This window comes from Trichechus manatus, unplaced genomic scaffold (assembly GCF_000243295.1).
Source record: "Trichechus manatus latirostris isolate Lorelei unplaced genomic scaffold, TriManLat1.0 scaffold00038, whole genome shotgun sequence".
Classification (NCBI taxonomy): domain Eukaryota; kingdom Metazoa; phylum Chordata; class Mammalia; order Sirenia; family Trichechidae; genus Trichechus; species Trichechus manatus.
In genome coordinates, this window is record NW_004443974.1 from 7,884,873 (window position 1) to 7,898,271 (window position 13,399).

General features: G+C 46.3%; 1 protein-coding gene across 1 annotated transcript in view; it reads right to left on the reverse strand.

Annotated features, from left to right (window-relative positions):
* Window positions 1-13,399, reverse strand: part of DENND1A (DENN domain containing 1A) — a 545,605-nt gene that overhangs the window by 91,296 nt on the left and 440,910 nt on the right. The gene's annotated exons all lie outside the window — the stretch shown is intronic.

Consider the following 13,399-nt stretch of genomic DNA (forward strand, 5'->3'; position numbering starts at 1 on the left):
GGGCATATGCCAGAGTTTGCCATGGTTTTTAACACAATATCTGTTACATTCCACAGTTCCCAGAAAGGATGTACCAAACGGATTGGGCACAAGAGTTTGTTTCCCAAGAGTGAGAAGAACAGTCAAGAGAGAGCACATTGGAGTGAGTAGGTGTTTCGAGGGCCGGGTGGACCCCTGGGAAAAATGTAATCCAACCTGAAAAGTGATAAACAAGAGAATCAACATCAGCTGCAGCAATAAGAATATAGGACTCACAGACCAAAAGGCAAAAGGACACAGAGATAAAACTGAAGAAACAAAAATTAATCTGCAGGGATGAAAAATCCCAAACCCTCTAACTGAAGAGAGGAAAGAAAGACAGACCTTCTCTAGGCTTAGTTTCTTCGTCTAGAAAATAGGAAGGTGTTGAGCTGGAACATCTTCAAGGTGCTTTCTGATCCTAACACGTGTTGTTTGAGACACAGACAAGGCCTTTCTCTATGAGGGCTTTCAAGGCCCCTCAGAGAAATGTATCATGAGGTAAAGTCCTCCATGAAGAGTTGGGAACAAGAGAGAGAACATGAGTGGGAATGCCAGCTGTGCCACTTATTGTGGCCACCACACAAGGAAGCCCTTCAGCCTTCTAAAGCCTTTTCTCCTTCGCAGAACAAGGGAGATAATTCCTACCTCACAGGGCTGTGTGGGGATCAACAGAGTTGATTCATGTAAAGCACTCAGTTCAAGGCTCGACCACATTGGCTGGGGTGGGGGGGAGGATGAGTGCTAAAAAATATCAGTGTTCCACCTCAGATAATGGTAATTCTAGCCCAAAGCACGCTTTAAATGATTCGAACTCAAGTGGCCCTGTGACATGCACTACTAGTAGAGGACATGTGTCAGGTCAGTGGAGGCTAGACCATGATGCAGAGCAAGAAGAAAAGATGCTGCTGTCACAAGAGCTGCCTTCTGCAGAGCCCCCGTCATGGGCTGGAGCCCGCCTAGTGTCGGGATGCAGCAGGGACAAGGTAACTATCTGTGGTTGAAGGTCAGATCCTTATAGTAACCCTATTAAGAGAGGTCATTTATCCTCATTTCACAGATTAGACCATGGAGGCTTAGGGAAGGGACAGTGGTGTCACTAAGGGGGTACGGGGGGGGATGGACCACACCAGGTGACACTGTCAGAGGAGGTGACACCAAAATGTCTATAATATTTTTGTGCAGTGTTTCAGCAGAAATTTATTATTTTTAAGAAAAATATCCCTGTAGTTAGTTAAAACAACAAGAACATTTTTTGTAAGCCCAGCTTACATGTATCAATACAGCTACAAGGCTAAAACACTCTGCTAATTTACTTTTTGAACTCTAATGTGCCCCGGTCAGAGCTGTCATTATTATCCAATTAAAACGCCGCTCTGAATTACATGGTTTCTTCTGCCTGTGCTACAATCACGTGCTGCTGTTTTCGTTGCTGCCAGTGTTTTTATAGTCGCTAATTTTGTCAAATTTTCTGGTGTTTTAGCTACAATATTGAGGTAATTACTTTCTATGAACCTATATCAATAACTTTTTTGAGAATGAAGTAGTAATTAAAGGAAAAGAAGGAGTAATATATGGGAATTATGATTTACGAGTTAATATTAGTACAAAAAATATTACTAAGGATTCTGTATGATCTGGCATGGGAGGAGGTCTATGGGTGGGGGTGACACCAATTATAGTGACATCACTGGGAGGATAAGTGACTTGCCCAAGGTCACAGAGCTGGGAAGAGGTAGAGCTATACTTGAAGTCAGTTTGGTCTGACTCCAAAGCCCAGTCTCTTCCCACAATACCCCAGGCCTCAGAGCATGCTCAGTTGCCCAAACACATTTTTCCTCTGGGTTTCTGAGGAATGCAAGATATGGCAGATGATTTTCCACACAAAAATGAGCTTTTCCACGTACTGTACCCCCAGTCCAAGGAGTCCAGAAGCTCTGGGTGTGGACTAGGTACTGCCTGGGGCCTTGAAAGAAACGCTCAGTGCAGCCCGGAGCTCCATGAACAGGGAAGCAAGTGAGCCTCTCTAAGCCTCAATTTCCTAATCTGTAAATTGTGGATATTATCTACTTAATATTGTGAGGTTTAAAATGATACTATGTTTATCAAGGTGCCAATGCCGAGTAGCACACATACACATTAGGGTGCTCAGTGGAGGTTAATCTCCTTCACTCTTTTCAGGTGACCTTTGAGAGCTGGGTGTCACATCTGGTGTGGAACCTTCTGCACCTTTCATTCAACAAATGCCTGTGACTGGAGTGCTGAGAGAGCATAGCCAGGTGACTCCGCTGAGGTGGGGTGGGGGTCCAAGGAAGGTGGGGGAGGTGATAAAAAAGCTAAGCCTCCAGAGAGGAGCAGTTGCTTGCTGGATGGAAAAGCAGAGGCAGCGCAAGAGCAGAGGAATGGGTGTGGACCAGGCCTGCTGTCAGGGCAAGGTGAGGAGCTGGTGTCGCTGGGGTGAGGGAGGGAGATGGACATGCTGATTCTCTCCTCCTTGTCTGCAGCATCTCCCCTGGGATGCTGCACCCTCAGAATGCACAAATGCCAAGAAAGATGCAAAACATAATTACTTGGCGCATGTTGGCGGCTCTCCCTGAACAGTCTCCCCCAGGCCTGAACTGAGCCTTGCATGTGCGTGGGGGTGGGGTGGGGGGAGCAGATGACATTCCTATGGAAACTTAATGAAGAGGCTTCAATTACTCAGAGCCTCACCCTCACATCCACCCCTACTGACCAGGGGACTCTAACAGCCCCATGTCACTCCCCTTCTACAGCTCGCCTGCCTGCACCATGGAGAAGAGCAGAGTTGGTGAAAAGCCCCCCAAAGTGTGAGCCCTGCCCCCCTTTGCCAACTGCAGCTCCTCACCTCCCTAAATGGACTGCGTCCCCATAACATGGAGCTGTTTACTGCTTTCCGGCCTGGTCAGTACCTGCCTTTGCATGGGCTGTGTCCTCAGCCAGGAAACCCTCCCATCTGCTTTCTCAGGCTGTGGAATTCCCCCTTGCCCTTCAAGGTTTAACTCAGGGACGGCTCCTCTGAGCCTTCTCTCTGCCTTGGGCTGGGTTAAGTCCCTCCACTGATTCCCACAACCTGTGCTCACCTCTGCAATAGCATTTATCGCCACTGCCCAATCTGCTTCAGTACAGCTTACAGCCCACCCCCCCAAAAAAAAACAAAAAAAAACCCAAACACACAAACACCCTATGGAGCAGTTCTACTCTGTAATACATGGGGTCACCATGAGTTGGAATCAACTCAACGGCAATGGGTTTGGTTTTTGCTATTGCCATTGCCTGGTTACTAGTCCGTTTCCTCACTAGAGGGTGGGCTCCTGGTGTCTTATTTGTTCCTAGCACAGTGCCAGGGCAGGCCCTCAGATGCCTGTTGAATGAATTATTCTACTGCAGATAAGAAACCAGAAACATTTCTGCGAAGGAGGCACACAGGGTGGATAGCAAGACAGACTGACTGGGGATGGGGGGTGCTGGAGAAAAAATGTAGTGTGTGTGTGCTGGGAGGGGCAAAGGAGGGAGAAGGGAGGCAGGGAACACCGTCTAATTAGACCACATGTGCAGAGCAGCATCTGGCTCAAAGCGCAGCAGTTTACACCGCTCCTGGAGTTGTCGTGGAGACAACCACATGACCAGCCTGGAGCTGAGACTCGGGGGCAGCAATCCAGATGCACCCCTAACATATTCTGACAGAGAGCAGATGGGCAGCTATTTGCAGGGCCAAAAAATGCCAGCTCTGCTCCACTCCAGACCTGCGTGCCCTCACTGATCATTTGCATCTTGTAAAGTCATTCTTATCTGCCCTGGAACCACCAGTTCCTCTCATGTAGGAATCAGTGTGAAAGCTGCTATTTTTGTAGTTCCTCAAACATCACAACTTCTGGCCTGTTCCTGTGGGTGAGGAAATGCTACCACCTTTAATGAAGGGGTCCTTGATGGCCAGGATCTGCTAACGTGAGGCTCCCCCACCCCATCTTTTCCTTGATTAAAAGTATCTAAATTCCTCCATCTTTTGGCCCCATTTACCAGATCCAGGCCTGGGAGCAATGTTATGCAGAGTGCAGAGGACACAGGCTTGGATGGCTGAGCTCTTGCGCTACCGTGTACGTGCCCTGGGTATGCACTCAACCTCTCTAAGCTTAGTTCACTTCTCTGTAAAACAGAGTTTGTTTAACACCTACTTTCATGGAATTATTACAAGAATTAAATTAATTAATTATGGAAGAGTCTTGAAAATTATAAAACTATTTCTAGATACCAGATTTTATTATAAGGGTAATTTTCTTCTAAAGATTCTCAAAAATTTTAAGCAGAAAGATCATATCAGCTCAAACCAAAACCAAAAAACCAAACCCATTGCTGTCAGATTGATTCTGACTCACAGTGACCCTATAGGACAGACTAAAACTTTCCCATAAGGTTTCCAAGACTGTAAATCTTTAGGGAAGCAGATTGCCACATCTTTCTCCCATGGAGAGGCTGGTGGGTTCGAGCCACCGACCTTATGGTTAGCAGCCGAGTGCTTTAACCACTGTGCAACCAGGGCTCCTTCATATTAGCTCAGTAGTAGGAAAATGACAAAATCTTAGGCTCTGTACAAATTACACTTTATTACCCACATGCACAGCTAATGTCTCTCATTAATGTCTTTGGTACAGTAGAAAAACCTCTGGCTTTGAAGAATCAGGCTGGGGTTTGAATTCCAGCTCTGACACTTGCTAGCAGTGTGATCTTGAGCAAGTAACTTAAACTCTCTTGAACCTCAGTATTTTCATTTGTAAAATGGGAATCATCATCGTTATCTTGTGACAGCTATGAGAACTAACTGAGACAATATGTGTAAACTGCCTAGCACACAGTATACCATATACCATACCTGTTGCCTTCAAGTCGATTCCAACTCGCAGCGACCCTATAGGAGGCACTCAATAAATGTTAGCTCCATTCCTTCTCCTTCATTTGACTGAATCAAAAAAGACTGAGACAGAGTATAACAAAAACCAGGGGACCAGCAAGACCTTTTGAATCCTGCTTACATATTGTATGACCTTGGGGAAATACTCAGCATCTCTGAGCCTCAGTTTCCTCTTCTGGAAACCCACCAAACCAAACTGTTGTTGAGTCGATTCCGACTCATAGCAACCCTACAGGACTGAGTAGCACTGCCCCATAGGTTTCCAAGGAGTGGCTGGTGAATTTGAACTGCCGACCATTTGGTTAGCAGCCAAACACTTAACTGCTGAACCACCTCTTCTGGAAAAGGGGGATAGTAACAGGACCCACCTTATCATCTTGTGAGGTTCAAAGAAAACAATGAATGTAAAACAGCACCAATGAATGGTTGTCATTATCATCCTCCTAACCCTTACTGGAGAAACCCTCAACTGTTTTGGGAAAAGTTATACCTTTCACGTGGGTCTAGCCTGGGCTCTTAGGAAAGTTTCATTTTTTGCTGTCTTGAAAGTAAAGTGAGTGATGCTCCCCACTGGTGGCTGGGCTGCTCCGGCGCACATCAGGACAGCCATTGGCCCAGGGCCCCAGCCTGCTGCATGAGTGGCATGTGGGGCAGCGTGTACAGGTGCAGCGAGCCTTATTTATAAAGCACCACAGGGGTTCCCGCTGCCACACACACGCCTGCCGTCGCAGGTGTGGGAAGGCCTGACTAAAAATATTGCTAACGTGGGTTTACTGTTGCCCAGCAGAGACTAATGATTGTTTTAAGTAAATATTAATTATAAGAGTCACCTAGATACAGTGCCAGAGTGGCATGAATATTCCTATATCTACATATGTAGGCGAAACAATCATTTGGGAAGACAACGTCTTATGAGATTCCTCCAGGGAGTTATTTAATGGCTGGCAGACTTTAAATATTTGGAGGATTCCTGGTTAAGGAGCTTGGTAAATGTCTTAATATGCAAGATAGAGTGATTTCCTTATTTGAAAGATGTCTTTTCCCAGATCAAAGAGCTGATCCAGTTCTACTGGACCTGTTACCATAAAGAATGGTCGCAATAGTGTAGAGAACCCAGATATGGCTCAAGGCCTGGCATACTGGCTGGCTGATCTTGGCAAGTGTCTTGGTCTTGTGGTCCAAAAGCCTGGTATGGGGGTCACCAGTGTTAGACGGTGTTCTGGTTCTAGTGCTTGCTAGCTATGTCCTCTTGGGCATGTTCCTTCTCTCCCTGAGTCTGTTTCCTCACCTGTATGGGAAGCTAACATTTCTTTTTTTTATTGTGTATTAAGTGAAAGTTTACAGTTCAAGTTAGTTTCTCATACAAAAATTTATACACACATTATTATGTGACCCTAGTTGCTCTCCCTATAATGTGACAGCACACTCCTTTCCACCCTGAATTTCCCATGTCCATTCAACTAGCTCCTGTCCCTTTCTGCCTTCTCATCTCACCTCCAGACAGGAGCTGCCCATTTAATCTCATGTATCTACTTGGACTAAGAAGTACTCTCTTCACGAGTATCGTTTGATGTCTTATAGTCCAGTCTAATCTTTGTCTGAAGAGTTGGCTTTGGGAATGGTTTCAGTTCTGGGCTAACAGAGAGTCCGGGGGCCATGTCTTCCAGGGTCCCTCCAGTCTCAGTCAGATCATTAAGTCTGGTCTTTTTACTAGAATTTGAGTTCTGCAACTCACCTTCTTCCTGCTCATTCAGGGACTCTCTGTTGTGTTCCCTGTCAGGGTGGCTATTGGTGGTAGCCGGGCACCATCTAGTTCTTCTGGTCTCAGGCTGGTGAAGTCTCTGGTTTTTGTGGCCCTTTCTGTCTCTTGGGCTAATATTTTCCTTGTAACTTTGGTATTCTTCATTCTCCTTTGCTCCAGATGGGTTGGGACCAGTTGATGCATCTTAGATGGCCACTTGCTAGCTTTTAAGACCCCAGACGCCACTCACCAACATGGGATGAAAAACATTTTCTTAATAAACTTTGTTATGTCAATTGACCTAGATGTCCCCTGAAACCATGGTCCCCAGACCCCCACCCCTGCTACTCTGTCCCTCGAAGAGTTTGGTTGTATTCAGGAAACTTCTTAGCTTTTGGTTTAGTCTAGTTGTGCTGACTTCCCCTGTATTGTGTGGAGCTAACATTTCTTGATCGCCTTGATCAATGGTTTCTAAATCTGGTAGAGTATGGAGACTCATCTAGGGAGGTTTTTCTGAATTCAGATTCCTGGGCCCTGGCTCAAGACTTTACAAAGCTTCTCAGACGATTCTAATGCATTTTGGATCCTGGAGAGGGAGGAGGCAGTGGTGGTGTAGTAGTAACAAGAACAAGTACTTATATGTGCTTACTATGTGTCAGTCACATTTCTAAGTGCTTTACATTATGCACTTATTTAATCCTAACAACAACCCCATGAGGTAGGTATTAATGCTATCCCTATTTTACAATCGGAAAACTAAACACAGAAATGTCAGGTAACTTGCCCAGGTTCACAGAGCCAGGGTTGGAAGCCAGGTGGTCTTGCTCAGGTCTGTGTGCTGGCATGATGCACACTGCCTGACCTTGACTTGAAGATCCAAGAGGGCAGTGGTTCTCCTTCACTTCCCCATCACTCTGTCTTCAGTGCCCATGGCAGAACCTTCCACATAAGTAGGTGGCTGATATGCTAATTAAACTACTAGGCATTTTACATAGGCTGTATCTCATAACATCCAAGGCAAGCTGATGTCACTATCTTTCATTTTCACATGAAGAAATTAAGAGCAGGATAATCAGTTAAGCAGCTTAAGGTCACTTTGATAGTGAGTGGTGGGGCTGGGACTGGATTCCAAGCCTGCCTCACTCTTTATCTCCTGCTAGTCTTATGGGGGAGCCCTGGCAGCACAGTAGTTAAGAGCTCAGACTGCTAATCAAAAGGTTGGCAGTTCGAATCCACCAGCCGCTCCTTCAAAACCCTATGGGGCAGTTCTACTCTGTCCTGTAGAGTCACTATGAGTTGGAATCAACTCGACAGCAATGGGTTGGTTTTGTTGTTAGCCTAACGGGACATGGCAAATTTCTGCTTACAAGATGGATGTAAGGCTTTAAAGGACATGAGACCCCTTACAAACTAAATTGTTTTCCAAATCCTTATGACAGACTCAGTTCCTCCCAAAGTGATTAGATTCAAAGACAACGGTGCTCAATAAACATTTGTTGACTGAATGTAAACACATGAATTGAGATTCAGAATTGAGACTGTGACCCCACAAGGTTCTTGAAAAAGAACAGGTACTCAGAAGGGTCTTTTATACCACCGGCTCTGTTACTGGGGCCCATAGAAAACAGCAGTCATGGGCAAGGCCAAGGCCTTTACTGGTCAGGGCCCAGACTCTGACTTTCGGGAAGCTGGATTCATGTCCTTTTTGGCTCCTATTCTCTGTGCCCCAAGTCCCTTCTGGGGCAGACAAGGCCAAGAGAGGAGGGGTAGGCCTGCATCTGACCTAGCAGAACTTGGGACAGACTAAACTCAGGTGCTCCACAGAAATCCATTGTGAAAATCCTAACCTCTGTTGTTACGGTCACATTATTAAGTCTTCAAAAGCCTTTTGGAAGTTGTCAAGGGGATGAGCACCCAGGGGATGGGGCTGAAGTCTGTGCCTGGGGGCACCACAGTGGCTGTGACTTCCAGCCATTTCCCTGCCTGAGCCTAGCCCATGAAATAAGGGCTGTCTGGTTCCCAGAAAATGGCATCCCCCTTCCAGCATGGTTGCCAGCAAGCATCTCACCTTTGTGAATATCAAAATATGAATATCAAACACCATGACTGTCCTCCCCCCTCAACAACAATAACGACAACAGCAGCAGAGACCATTTATAGAGTGCCTGCTATTTACGGTCAAACAGTATTTAGTTAGTGATATGTATGCTGAATTGTTTAGGCGGACATGTACTGCTGTCTGCAACCTCCTTTGGTATGCATCAAAAAATAAGATGCACTGATCAAGGGAGAGACAGATGTGTGATAAAGCAAATATAATAAAATGTTAACAGTACGATCTATGTGGTAGGCATGTGGGTGTTCACTGTAAAATACTTTCAACTTCTCTAAGTTTGAAAATTTTTATAATAAAATGTCAGGCACGAAACCCACAACAAAGCATGAAATACCAGAAATTCAGAGGGGCAAGGGTGATGGTAGGATATGTTTTTCCACAATCAGCTAGTCTTGAGGGAACATCAAACACAACACTGTGTTATCCAATTTATTGCTGAACCAGTGATAGGGAGGTATTAAAAGTGAATTATCAATTAAAAAAAAAAAAACTATTTATTACATGTCTACTCTGTGCCAGGCACTGCTGAAGCATCAGAATAGTAAAGACTAAACCAGTCAGGGTCCCTCCCCTCAAAGTATGCAGGGAGACCACATAAACAGACACACAAACAGATCCAGAAATAAAGCTCCACGAGGCCAGGTCACTTGCCCAAGTCCTTATAACAAGGAGGTGGTGGATGGGGGGTCACATCTAAGCATGTCTGAGTCCCAAGGTCTGGGTTCTTTCTTCCTCTGGGACTTGCCACCATTCAAAACATCACTAATATCATCAACTTTCATTTGCTGTTGATGAGAGAAGCTAAAAGGAAATTGATATCCAAAGATCATTTCCAAATTTCATTCTAGTCATTCTTTTCAACCCTGTCCCACATCAGACTAGGAGTCACTAGAGTGTCAACAAACCAAGTGGTTTTGTTTTCTTTCTTTTCACTTGGGAAATCTTTCACCTTTAAGGTGGCTTCCCCATCACTATCTCATTTGATCCTTACAAAATCCTGAAAGATGACTCGAATCCCTGTTGTATCAGCCCCATTTGACCTCCGAGAACTGAAGCTCAGAGGGTTGGAGTGACTGCCTGTTTGTGGTCAACCCTCTACCTCCCCTCAGCTGCCGGGCTAGTGGGGATGGGTGGGGGAGCTGGTTAGTTTGGCAGAAAAGAAAGAGAAGTTGTCCAAAAAGAGCATTTAGATGACAGTTTTGACTGGGCAGTTCCATACTGCCCACTTGGCCTCTCTGCCGTCTAGGACGCACAGGGCTTTTGCCAATAACTTCTTACAAGGACAGAACGATTCTCCCTCTTGTTCTGGAGGCACACTGGGAGGCTCTCACTTCTTGCTTCTTTAGAAGCTAACTGCAGGGGAATTTGTAGTTCTGGCCAGGGGGACTGTCAAAAGACCATTCCAAGAAACCCTGGAAAGAGGTTTTATTAGTAATGATGAGTGGGCAAGGCAAATGTCAGCTGAATTCATTTTACTAGCAACATATTCCCTGGTGTCAAGATAGAATGGAAAAAAAAAAAAATGGGTTGGTAATTTGAGGTACTTATGAACAAAGTTGTTTTAAGAGAAACAAAAGAAAATAGATCTTCTGCTGAACAGCTAGCTATTTTATTTTGTAAATATTTTCATCCAATGAACCCTTCATCTGACCCCATGAGGCTGCCTGGAGGTTTTCCAGGCTCCTTACCACCAGCCTGGCAGCAGCAATGGCTTCCTCCCTGGGTGGCTGTTTCCCAGCTCTCTCCACCCAAACCTGCTGCTGCACCACCCCTGAGGGCTCTTCCTAAAGTACCACATTGATCATCTGACCACATCACACCTGCTTAAAGCCCTGCGCTGCTCCTCACTGTCTTTGTGACAAGCTCCAAGTCTCTTCTTAGCTTGGCATGCAAGCCCCCCAAAGGCCCTTCCAGTCCCTCCTGTCCTACCAGCTGATACTTTCTCCTTTAAACCAGGAGCCCCAATCATTGCAAAGTGCATGTAGCTTCCCATACACTGCATACCAACCAGGCTGTTTCAAACCTCTATGCTTTGGCTCATGCTATTCCCTTTGCCTGGAATGTCCTTTCTTCCCTTCTTCATCAGGCTAACTCCTACTGATCTTACTAGGCCAAGCTTAGGTGTCCTGGCCTCCAGGAAGCCATCCCTGCCCCCACAGCCACCTCTCTCTGGGTCTCCCTCTCGGCTCCCATGGTACCCTGAGCTCACTTCTATTGCATTATGTAACAGTTACCTGCTTACTCACTGGCCTCCCCTTAAGGATGTGAGCTCTGTACAAATAAAGAATGAACTGTCTTATCCATCTATAGTATCCTTACCCAGCACACAAACTGGGACACAACCGGCACTAAATACATGTGTGTCGAACGCATGAATAAATATACCATCCACAGTATTATATGGGAATTAAGTCCTATGAAACAAAGGTGCATTCCAGAAAGTAAAAGTATACCAAGACAGTTGAAGACGGACCCACACTATCCTAGAATACTTCCTGAAGCAGACGGCATCACAGCAAGGCTGCAACTATGGACACGTGCACACACACACATGCATGTTGTTGAAAAAAATTCATGGAATACACTCAACACTGACTCCTCCTTGTTGGAAACCTGTTTACCATCTTGTCCACTGTCAGTCTTAAATGGCACTTTTCAGAAAGATGGCTGCTGCCGGGAAAAATTTATTTTCAAATTGAATCACAGCATGTCCATGCAGAGAAGTGCCTCTTTTGAATCTCCAAATTGGAGAGAATGCAGAGAAGAGAAAGTGAGAAATTAGAATCTGCAGAGGCTGATTCAGGAGGAAAAATTATGAGGCTAAAATATGCATGGGTGAGCTAAACAGCAGCCATTAGTTGGTGGAGGCAGCGAAAGCAGGGCTAGCAAACCTACCAGAACAATGAAGATGCACAGAAAGAAATGGAAACAAGGAAGATGGAATAGGAAAATGAAATGGGGGGCGGGGCGGGGGGAGTCTAAGCAACAAGAAGAAAGCTCACTTTGCTGACTGCCTATGCCAGGTACTGTGGAAGATAGCTTCACACCTTTAGTCTCTGCCTAGTAGTTATTATTCCTATTTTAAAAATGAAGAAACTGAGGTTCTGAGAGATTAAGAAGCCCAAATAAGAAGTGGTAGGTCAGGTTCTACCAGATACCCTGCTACCAGCTGGTGACTAAGTAAAGGGTTGTAGTAGGCATCACTGTACCTGCTATTTACCAAGGGAGGGGTGATCAGGGAAGGCTTCCTGGAGGGGGAACACTTGAACTGAATCTGATTATGCTGCTTTATGCTGGTTCAGCAAAGGGTTGCCAGCCTTTAGGAAGTGGGTCTGTCTCAGCGAAGCCTCTTCGGCTGACTCTCATCACTGGGGTCTGTGAAGTGTTGAGTATTTGGAGTTTTCTGTGCCCCTGTGAGGCAGTGTACTAAGTACTCTGCCTCCTGGCTCTTCCACCCATGAGCCAAGTGATCCTGGGCCAGTCTGAGTCCTAGCCTCCTCCCCTAGAAAATGGGGTTGCTGAGAAGACCAAAAGCGCTGGGCACACAGTAGAACTCAATGCATACAGTGTTTTTATTTCTTAACACAAACATTATATGTGGCAAATGTGTACTCATCCCTTTGGACCCAACTCAGGGACTCTGCCTTTGGGAAGCTTTCCTCAAGCTTGCAAGGAGGGGTAGTCCTTGCCTTTTATTCATTAATTCAGCAAGTAGCCATAGAGAGCCTACTGTGTACCAGCCCCTGGGGATATAACAGCACAACTGGCTCCTGAGGGCATCCTCACAAATGTGCCATTACCACATGGGGTAAAGGCTTTGAAGGAGAAATTCCTGCTGCTGGGACAGCATATACCAGGGTGCCCAGACCCGGTCTGGGAGCCATAGAAAGCTCTCCTGGGGAAGTGATGTGTCAGCTGAGGGAGGAAGGTGAGTAGGAGCTCCCCAGGCCTCGGTGGGAAGGAGGAGTACGAGGACTCTAACATGGAAACTAAGAGAAGGCCTGAGTGGCCGGAATGCAGAGAGGAACGGGGAAGAAGTCTGGGTGCAGATCATGCAGGTCTTTTAAGCCATGTTATCCTGAAACGATGGGAAACCTCTAAAGCTTGAGGGGATAGAGAGCTGCGTTTTGGAAGGATCATTCTGGCATCAGTGAGGCCAGTGGTCTGCAGAAGAGGCCCAGTGAAAGTAGGGCGCCCACTGAGGCAGCTGCCAGGGGAATCCAGGTGAGAGAGGATGGAAGCTGAGGGGAAAGGAGTGGAAAGGGAGGAATTCAAGAGCAAGTTTAGGAAGGAAGAGTTGATACAACTGCCATAACTTGGGCCCTAGCAGACTGACCATCTCCCCCTACCAAGCTGAGCACCCTGGCAAAGCAGGTAGACCAGCTGGGATTCACCAGTGCCCCTCCTTCCTCGGAACCCAGCAGAGGCCCTGAGCAGGGACTGAATCTGTTTTCGTCACAGCCGAATCCCCAGCCACTAGAACAGGGCCTGTCACACAGATGGTGCTCCTGAGATGCTGGTGAATGGATGAATGAGGGCTGGTGGGCTGACCTGGCTGCCCTGCAACTCCCGTGGCAGTCTCCAAGAACTTGGGGAA